Source organism: Vitis vinifera, chromosome 10, assembly GCF_030704535.1.
Source record: "Vitis vinifera cultivar Pinot Noir 40024 chromosome 10, ASM3070453v1".
In the NCBI taxonomy this organism is placed as follows: domain Eukaryota; kingdom Viridiplantae; phylum Streptophyta; class Magnoliopsida; order Vitales; family Vitaceae; genus Vitis; species Vitis vinifera.
The window spans coordinates 23,582,001-23,592,062 of NC_081814.1; the positions used below are offsets into that span (position 1 = coordinate 23,582,001).

The 10,062-nt window shown below is 34.6% G+C and overlaps 1 long non-coding RNA gene across 4 annotated transcripts; it reads left to right on the forward strand.

Moving 5' to 3' along the window:
- Positions 1-624: 624 nt before the first annotated feature.
- LOC104880591 (uncharacterized) lies at positions 625-9,834 on the forward strand. 4 transcript variants are annotated; one of them, XR_786806.3, is made up of 3 exons: positions 625-1,277; positions 7,552-8,674; positions 9,298-9,834. It is a non-coding gene; the product is annotated as an uncharacterized LOC104880591 (long non-coding RNA). The 4 variants fall into 4 exon arrangements; XR_786804.2 differs by lacking the exon at positions 625-1,277 and having other exon boundaries at positions 5,827-7,741; positions 8,623-8,674; XR_786805.2 differs by lacking the exon at positions 625-1,277 and adding an exon at positions 5,827-7,071.
- The last annotated feature ends 228 nt before the right edge of the window (positions 9,835-10,062 follow it).

The window sequence follows — 10,062 nt, forward strand, 5'->3', positions numbered from 1 at the left end:
GTATAATTTTCCAAATCAAAATTAGTCCAACACACTATATTAGTATAAATATGCATATATTATGAAAAAAAAAATTAAAAAGTTTGCATATTAAAGAAGTGCGGTTCACTTTTTTTTTAAAGTTTATTTGAATTTAAATAAAATATTAGTAATTCATTTTTATCAACAAATTAATTATATTTTTATGAAAATATTAATGCCTATATTTTATAATATCTATTAATAGAATCATTCCTTTTGATATAAATTTAAAATTTACTATTTTATTAAAAATTTACTATTTTATTTTACCAAAAAATTATTTATCTTTAATTTATTTGTTATTAAAAATATTTCTATATTTTTAATTGATATTAGTATCAATTAATTTTAAAAATATTTTTAAAAACTTAAAAATATAAATTAAATTTATAAATATTTTTACAAACTTAAAACAGAAAAAAATATTTTTGAAAAATTTAAAATTCAGTTATTTAAATCATTATTTTTTTTTCTTATTTGAAATGTGTTTTTAAAAACTAATTCCGCACAAACCCTTGTTTTTAGAAAATAAAAAGATTATTTTTGTTTTTTAATTAGCAAATAATTTAACACGTATGGCGGGAACGCTTGAAACGTCTACTGAGCAGTCACTCCACCACTACTCCGAGAGATGCGGTCTCTATAGGACAACAGGAGTGTTTCCACTTCTCTTTCTAAAGCTTTCTACCTGGTTTTTTTTGGAATTCCTGTGTCATCGGAATCGGTATGAAGAACCGCAACGGTGTGGAAGGGTGCCACAAGCAGAGCCTCGGTCGGAGGATCTCGGGAAAAACGCCTTTCGAAGTCGAAAGTGGGAAGAGCGCAGGCCGGAAAATGATGATTTTTCCGAGAAAATGTGGGGGAGTGGTGATGAGAGGAGGCCTGTTCGAGAACCTCGAAAAGATGTGAAATTAAGGGAAACATCAGGATTTGGTGAGGGGAGGAGCAGCCTAAAATCTCGAAGATGTGAAATTTGGGGAGAATGAGGGTTTGATGATTGAGGAAAACGGGGGAACCAAAAAAGGCATGGAAATTGGATACTCTGAAGATGAAGGAGTTTCTGTGTGGAGAAGTCGACGCCTTCGATGGCTCGGGACAGGAGTCCAGCATAATGCGATTGACTAAGAATTCCTAAAAGTGGAGAAAAAGGAGCAGTCTTTAACGTGCCATCAATGTCGGAGGAACAATAAAGGACGAGTTGCTCGATGCCTGAAATCTGAGAGGAAGCGATTTTGCATCCCCTGCTTACGGAATTGGTATTTATTTTCCCCTTTTTGTGTTCACTTCTGATAATGCATGATATGTTTTTATCTGTTAATTAATGTAGCTATTATATATATATATATATATATGTATGTATGTATGTATGTAAGTATGTAAGTATAGTTAATAATTTAAGGTTTAAAAGACTTTGGCATCTAGAGAGAACTATGTTGATGTTCCATGTTCTTCTTTCTTTTGGATTGTGGTGGCATTAGGAGAAGAAATTGTGAGAACATGTGGCTTAAAGTTGCTGGTTTGGTGATTTGATCAAAATTTGTTCGGACAGCTGATGCTTTACAGCAGGTTAGGATTTCTGAGATAGGAATGTAGAAAGTGTAACGCCCCACACCCAAGGGGCCTTCACAATTTTAAAACACATCTATAAAGTTAAGAAGAGGCCATACATATATAGCACCACTAACTTTCTCCCCTATCTGATGTGAGACATCACAATCACCCCTCATACAAACACAATGGGCCAAACAAACAGACATCCTTCATGGGGCCAAACAAACCCCTATACTGAAGTCGAGTATCGGTTTTGATACCATTTATAACGATTTGTACCCAACCATATAGATATTGTCCACTTTGGACCCAAATGACCCTAACAGTTTTAAAACGTGTTTACATGGTTAAGAGGAGTTTATACCTATATTTTCTCTTCTATTTGATGTGGGATATCACAAAAAGGGTTGTCTCTCTAGTGATGAGTTGATTGTTTCGAGTTCCATTTTGGAGGAGCCTTTGCTGGTGTTGGAAGGGGGACACAAAAATACAAGAGAGGAGCTTCGTTGGTAGCTCAAAGATGAATGAACTTTGGCTTGCAAAGGTTTCAGATATTAAATCACAGGTCTCTAATTTTTTTTCCAGCTTTTGTGCTTGGATCTTGGTGTTCAGAGGCTTGATATTGCTAAGGTGGCTTTTAAACCTAGAAAGGTGGTCTTGAGAGTGTGTATTGTGAAGAGATGTTAGTAGCTTTACTTGACTTATGTGGAATTGGATGGGTTCACCATAGCTTTTTGGTGCAGTACAACTAGGGAATGGTGCAGGAAGCAGTAATGCAATCTTTTTAGGTCTTTTTGAATTTGGGACTTTTGTAAGGAACTTAAATGTCACATTCATTATTTTGGTTTCAATAAAGAGGAGATGGGACTAACTACATCACGTACTTTGCCTATCAATTTCTTACAGAGGTTTATTCAAGTTGTTCTCTAAAAGTGTTGGTGAATAAACTACAGAAGGTTATTGGTCTGGTGTCAGTGTTAGAAGTCTTTTGTGGAAGAGAGGTAGATTTTGAACATTGCTCTTATTACTGATGAGGCTTTAGATTTTAGATTGAAGGACTTAAGGGCCACGGTTTCTTGCAAGCTAGATTTCAAAAGGGCATGACATTCTCTCAACCTATTGTTAGTCTTAGTTACTGAAGCCTTAAGTGTCTTATTTCTAAGGCAGTGGAAGGTGGACTCATTAGTTTCATGGTTACGAAGGAGAGGCAAGGAGTACAAGTCTGACATGTGTTGCTTGCTGTTGATTCCCTCTTTTTCTTTGAGGTAGATGCTATCCATTTGCTGTGATTGATAGCTTGGGGTGAGTTCTTTTTTGTTTTAAGGGAGAATGATGTTTTGAGCTCATGTAAGTGGGACTGTTTGGTATTTCCTAGAACTCCTAAGGCATTTTGAAGGTGGTGAAAGCATCCTGGGGCAAGCAATCAAAGCGAGGGAGCATGAGATAGCAATGTAACACGAGAATGACAACTCATTTAATTCTTTGAGGAAAATGGTGCCAGGATGGTGCCACATAGGTCTTGGCAACATCTTTCTCTATGGAGAATTCAGTCTCAGCCAAAAATTGCACTAGGATGGTGCAACTTCAAGCCCTATCACCGTCTTGGCACCATTTTACATTGTGCTAGTTCAATGCTTTGTAAAAAATGATGCTAGGATAGCAACTCAATTAAGCTCAAAATAGGAGTTGAAAATTGAAAATTAAGTGCTAGGATGGCACCATTTTATATTTAAGCTTCATTGTAAACTAGGAGTTGAAAATTGAGTGCATCTTAATCCTAATTTTATCTTATTGTAAGTTGGGAAATTTTCAAAATATTGGGCCCCACCACCCCAATAAAATTAGCATCAACATGCACTAAACAAGATTTGCAATTTAAAGGGTGGGTGCACTCAAAAGCTCTTTAATGTAATGTATCAATGAATTTCAAGAATAGGTTACATCATGAATAAAATTTAAATAGGAGCTTAAGGTTGAAAATAACCGTCAAGCATAAGTAACAACACAACTGATCGATTGACCAGTTGACTATCAATTAGCTGTGAGGGGTTGTAGGTGATGGTTTAACTGGTTTGAGTTCACTTAAATGATAGCATGATGATTCGACTCATGGTCGCTTAGCTTTAAAGGCGTATCAACAAAATTTATACCTTAAATACTATTACTAAAGTAGCCAAGCTACTATAGCATAGTAGCTCTAGGATCGTTCACTGGGATGAGTTTTCACTTCACAAATGATATTCAAATTAGGAAAATAGGTGATTTTCTTATGGATGTTAGCTTTAAAAGAAGATGTAAATGTTTTAGAAAGATTTAAACTAATCTAAGCTAACATTAAAGACTAAAATGAAAGGGTGTAAAAACAAGTTTCTCAAAGATAGGATAGCTATGCTCTGGCTCTTATGCAAATTGGAAATCTCAGGATAGGCTCCTCACGTTGGGGTTGCAACTATGGTGATGCTTGCTTCCCGAACCGGTATGGATTTAGCAAATCAAGTTTTAATCCTTTAAAATGGCAAAACAGATGGTAGTGAATTTCATCAATGGTTATTCACCTTAGACTTCCTTTGAATGGCTCGTAAGAGATAACTAATGGTCTAAAGCCAAAAGCTTACCAAATATTGGCAACTCAAAGTCATTCCATGTGATAAACTCACCTTTCAATGGCCATTGAAATTGGTTCTAACGGATTAATGCAAAACTTGGAATTGAAAACCTCACCTTCCAATAGCTCGTAGGAGATAACTAATGAATAGAAATCCAAAAGCTTATCAAGTATTGGCCGTTGGAAGTTGTCCAAAGGAAATAAAAACCAAACTTTGCATTAATGAACCTTTAATGAAAAACGACTACCTTATCTTCCAGGTGCGAGAAATTTCCATGGGATTGCATCCAAGTCATCACATAACATCCATACTTTGAGAAACTAAAAGTTTTAGCCAATCATCCTTTGAGGAAAAGCCCTCAGAGGCTGTTTGGCTACTAAGAAAATAGAAATGGGGAAGAACAGGAGAAGAGAGAAAAACAGAGCAAGGCTCTGTATAGTCTATATATTTAAATATCTATATATTGATCGATATCTATTACAATGGATGCAAGGGAATATATATAGAGAAGTTTTTCCAACCTTCCTAGCTAAGAAATCTTATGGTTGGAGGATTACAAGGAGAAGAATGGAAATTTGTACAAAAATATCTGAAGAAAATATCTAAAAGAGTCGGTGCACAAATCCCAGTTCGCATGTAGATTTCACACGTTGCATGGTGACTTGCGAAAATCTCGCAAGTTGATTTCGCAACTTGGAATCCACTTTCGCACGTTGAGATCCAAGTTTGCAAGTTGCAAAATCACTTTCGCATGTTGGACTTCAATTTCGCACGTTGGAGTTCCAAATTCGCAAGATGCGAATTTGTCCTTCAGCTGAATGCAGTTGTCTTAAAAAGGTCATATCTTCCTCATTTCAGTTCCAAATCGTACACAGTTTGAAGCGTTGGATTCTTGACTTCCTGAGCTTTGAAATGGTATATAGAATGTAGAAAATAGACTTCGGGAAGTGCTCCAAAAGTGCGAAAGAAGACTGCAGCTGCTGTCCTCTATTTTCTTCACTCTGTTTTTCCTCTCTCCATTGCTCTTTCCTTGCATACTTTGAACGACTAAGGCAAAGGACTATCAGGCTCCAAAGCTTGGTTTCTTCATGAATTTGAGCTTCCAAAAGCTTTGCCATGAACTATATACAGCTCTCCCTCATTCTTAAATTGCTTTGGTGTAGCTAAAAGCTATCAAAAACACCAAAACTTAACACAATTTGATTAGAAACGATTGCAAGGGTCCTTAACATGTCAATTGAGTTAAAAGGTAATAATTACTACTCAAGGGTGTTTAAAAGAACTAATTACAAGCTACAAAATAGCATGTTTTGAGTAGTAATCACATGACCTTTTGCTACCAACAAGGAACCCTCATTCCCTAGATCAATCAGTTGTCTCGTTCCAATTCTAATTTTACAAATTTTCAATTTTTGAGCATAAAAAAGTTGGGGAATCTGCTAGGTTATACTCCTAACAATTTTGGAAAATCTCTTAAGCTTCAATGGAATTGATTGAAATACAATTTTCACTTCATCCAATTTTTTGAAAAATTGGTGACAATTAAGGAATAAATTGGATAATATTTTCATCAAAGGTGAAAGGTTAAGTGACTTTGAACATGTTAATGTAATCCTAACTTAGAGGACCTCAAACATACATCCTCCTTTGGTAAGTTTTTCATCAAAGGGGAAAGGTCAAGTGACTTTGAACATGGTAATTTTTTTGATGAATAAAGAGAAATATATTAAAATGTAATATTTTTAAATCGACCCTTTTCATAAGAAAAAAAGGTTTGTAAAATAATTTTTTAATATGTATTATTTATAATTTTGTATCATTCTCATATTTTTGTTCTCAAAAACAACAAATAGTTTATTTTCTCTATCAAACATGCCATTTTTACTTATGGATGTTAACTACCTGAAAATTCAAGTAAACTACTCCTAATTAGGGATGGATTAGGTATGGGATTATTATTATTATTTATGATACCCGGATCCTTCGATTTCAACCAACATACCCAAATCAAAATGACATGACATGAGTTTGGGTATGAGATCTTTGTAAGCATTCCTATTTTATTCTTTCAACTTAGTAATAACTGCATTAGAGAAAAAGAAGAGTTAGATGAAAAATAAATTTCCCTAAGAATATTTAGGGATAAGAGGAGTAGAAAAAAAGGATTAGAGGAGAAAGATCGGCGCTTCTAAAATGGCAATCTTGACTTCCAATTTATTTTTAGTTAAAATTTCTTTTAATAGTCCATATCCTAGTATCCATACCCATTTTTGGATCCTTTTTAGTTGAGTGCCCATATCCTAGAATTTGAGTTGTGAAACATGAGATAGTTTCACACATACCCACATCTTACACTCATAGTCAAACCCATGCAACATAGATTATTATTATTATTATTATTATTTAATTGAGACGTGTTTAGGGTGATTTGGGTTTTGTGTCCACCTGCCTTGCCTTGCACTTACATATGAAAAGACAAGTACGCCGTTTATAGCATTCAATTTCTATTGACTCCCCTCATTGTCAAATCCACCCTAAATCTCATTGCACCTCTATCTATTGCAGTCATCCTCGTTTTCTCCGCCAAAATATAAGGAGTGTCCATCTCCATTGCAATCCTCCTCATCCTTTTAACATTGAGAATCTTCATTTCTACCAATTAGAAGCTAAGATACTTTCAAGATTGAGGAAAAACCACCTTGCAGACAAAAGATAAGAGCCCTCACTAGAAGAAGTTGACAGAATGAGTGATATTTGCAGATGCTCTTCACTCCATTAGGAGGAACTACATCACCGCATCAAGTCCAATTACAGCTCTACGTTGCAGCCATCACTGTGGCTGTCCCTATAGTTGTCCCCATCATCATCACCATTGCTATCACAAACATTGCTGGTATACTTTTGGTTGTCCCTCAGAATGATCAAATTTGGTCTTTGTTAGCTAAGTTGCTTATAATTCTAGATGGTATCCTTCAGTTATATTTTATCTTTTAACTTGTTAATGAAGGAAAAATGGGTGGGCAAGTGATCTTAATTTTCTCTATAATGTGACTGCTATGAAGAAACCCCTTTAATCCCTCTTTGGTTTTGTTTTCTTATGCCAATGTTTATACCCAACCCGACTTGTCTCAGCTTGATAACACTAACCCTAGGGAGGATGGGGCTAGAATGGGGAGCAATTATGCTTAACCATCCCTCTCCACCCTGCCCTGACTTAGGTTTGTTTGGGCATGGGAAATTCCTCTACTATAGGGGAGTGACCAAGATAAGATGATGACTTCAAACCCACTCGATTGACATCCAAATAAGTGTAATTTTTCAAAATGAAAAATGATAACAATGTTGATCATGTGTGCAAATTTTTTCGTCACAGCGAAGCAAGGCTTTAGCTGAGAGAAAGAGCAAGAAGTAAAAGGAGGTAGCGGTTACAACTCAATTTGACATTCTCCATGGTAAAAAAAAGAGTCAATTGGCATCATTGTTCTAATAGTTGGACAGAACAGGTAGACTGATCTCAGAAATATATTGAGGGGTGAGAAAATGCAGCCGTCTTCTGGAGATATGTATGGCTTTTTTACCTCAAAATCTATTGATCTAAACTATAAAATAGACGTCTGTGGAAAATTTTTGGGGGATATACTGTTTATTTAATTATATCATATTTAATTTATCTCTTACATTTTATTTTGGTCATTGATCTCAAAGATACCATATGGGATTGTTAATCTATTTTATTAATTAAAACATTAACAAGGTGCTTGTACATGTATATGAATATTTTTTCCTTTCTTTTGAACTTGAAACATTCTTTACTGAGGATACACGAGACTTTTTTTAGTTGGATAAAGGACTGCAATGCTCATGCATATGGATTTTGTGTTAAATACATGTTGAATCATTCATCAACTTGGAAGCTTTAGTTTTTGAGGTAATTACTTATTTATTTACATATTTTTCATAGAATTATTGAAGGGAGGAATTACTTGAAAATGTACAGTTTGACCTTATTTACAAGGGATAAAATTTTGTGGTATACTAGGAAAAAAACATTTTGGAATAGTCTTGGAGATTTTCTTATCTCATTTAATCCCAACATATGTGATTATTGTCTCCTTCAATATGGTTTTAACAAGAAGTAACTAACATCTATTATTGGGAAATGCTTAATTCAAATAACTGTTAGGAAAATAATAAGAAAAGGGAACTATCTATGTTAGTTAGAATAGGAAAGTTATTATGAGTTGAAATATTAGATGATGTAAGCATAAGTGGTGTAAAATGTGGTATAATTAAAAATTTCTTTGTGCTAAAAGAGAAGAAATCAATTTCTTTTTAATTTTTCAATTTTTATTTTTAAAAAAAATTGAATTTCTTTTATGCTTCATGGCCCATTCCTTATCATTGTAGTAAGTTAAGATAATTAATTTTTTATCTTCTAATTTAGGTTTGCTTTTGATGGATTGAAAATGCAATGGCATGAACGGATTCGGAAAGAGGTATGCAACATTGGTTGTTATATTACAGTTGATTAACAACTCAAAATAACTTGCGTAACAATGGAATTAAATTGAACAAGAGTGATCTATTATCAGTATCCTAGCATAGCATATGTCTAAGAGTGATTGGTTCTAATGTGATATTACCAAACTTGAACATCTCATCATTGTTGTAGCCTTTATAGGAGTGAGCAGGTCCCATTTTAATGTTGAAAAGAAAATCAAGCTTAAATAAATTCTATATTATCCATCCATTTATTGGTCTCTCTTCATTCATGCTTAAAGAAAATCAATATTGTTAAACCTCTATTGTCAACCCTTAACTAATGGTTCCCTTTTAGCAACTGACTCTTTAATTGCTATGCAAAAAGATTTCTGCTTAGATGTCTCCCATCAACTCTAACATCGCTCTTAAGTATTTGATGCCATGAAATAACTCAACCCATATTTCAACAGTCATCGTCCTCCCTGATTTTTCTCAAGTTGTATTGCTTATCCTTTTCTTTGCTGATCACAACCACAATAACCACATTTGTGCAATAAATCTTAAGTGACACTCGAACATTTTTCCAATCTCAAGTCTCAATATTTGGATGCTGATATATCCCTATGCGTTATAACAGATCTCAAGTGCATCCTTTCAGATTCAAGGTGTGAAGCTTGAACCAACCTGGGCTTGGTTGTTTACTTCATGGGCTTAACTGCATCGGAGAGATGCTGGTGACAGCCAATAATGAGGAGATAAAGAAGATAACATGAAAGGACAGAAGATGTGGATGGCTTTGATCCTATACTGGTGGCTATGGATGGCCTTGAGATGAATGAGGAAGAGGAAGGCGAAGCAAGTACTTTTGATAATGAGCATAATCGGGAAATTATATATATTTCAAATAATGTAGAGTAGTGATGGATAGAAAATGGAAATAGTAGCACAAGTATAGATGGGATACTAATATAATATGTTAAATGTACTTTGTATTAGGGTTTGTAAGGTCTAGTGAAGGTTATTTTTCTTCCAGGAGTTGATGTAAGGGGAGGAGCCAAACTCAGTTACAATTTTCTACTAGGGCTCCTTTGTTGTGTTCTTTTTTTAACTATGGTAGTGGCACATGAATGTCATGATCATGAATAGAACTATATCGAGATACTTTGAGTTGCAACTTCCTGTCTTGCCCTCTGTCTTTCTTCTTCTGATTTGAACTTCATACTGGCTTATACTCTTTAATACTTACATGGTTGATCTTAATTTCGGATTCTGTTGTGATTTGTGAATGTGTGACTGAGGAACTTTGTTTAGAGAAACAAAAGTACATCTCACTGTTCCATCATGCGGACAGAAAAGGACACTCAAAATGGTTTGAAGATTCATGGTTTATTTAAGCATTGGT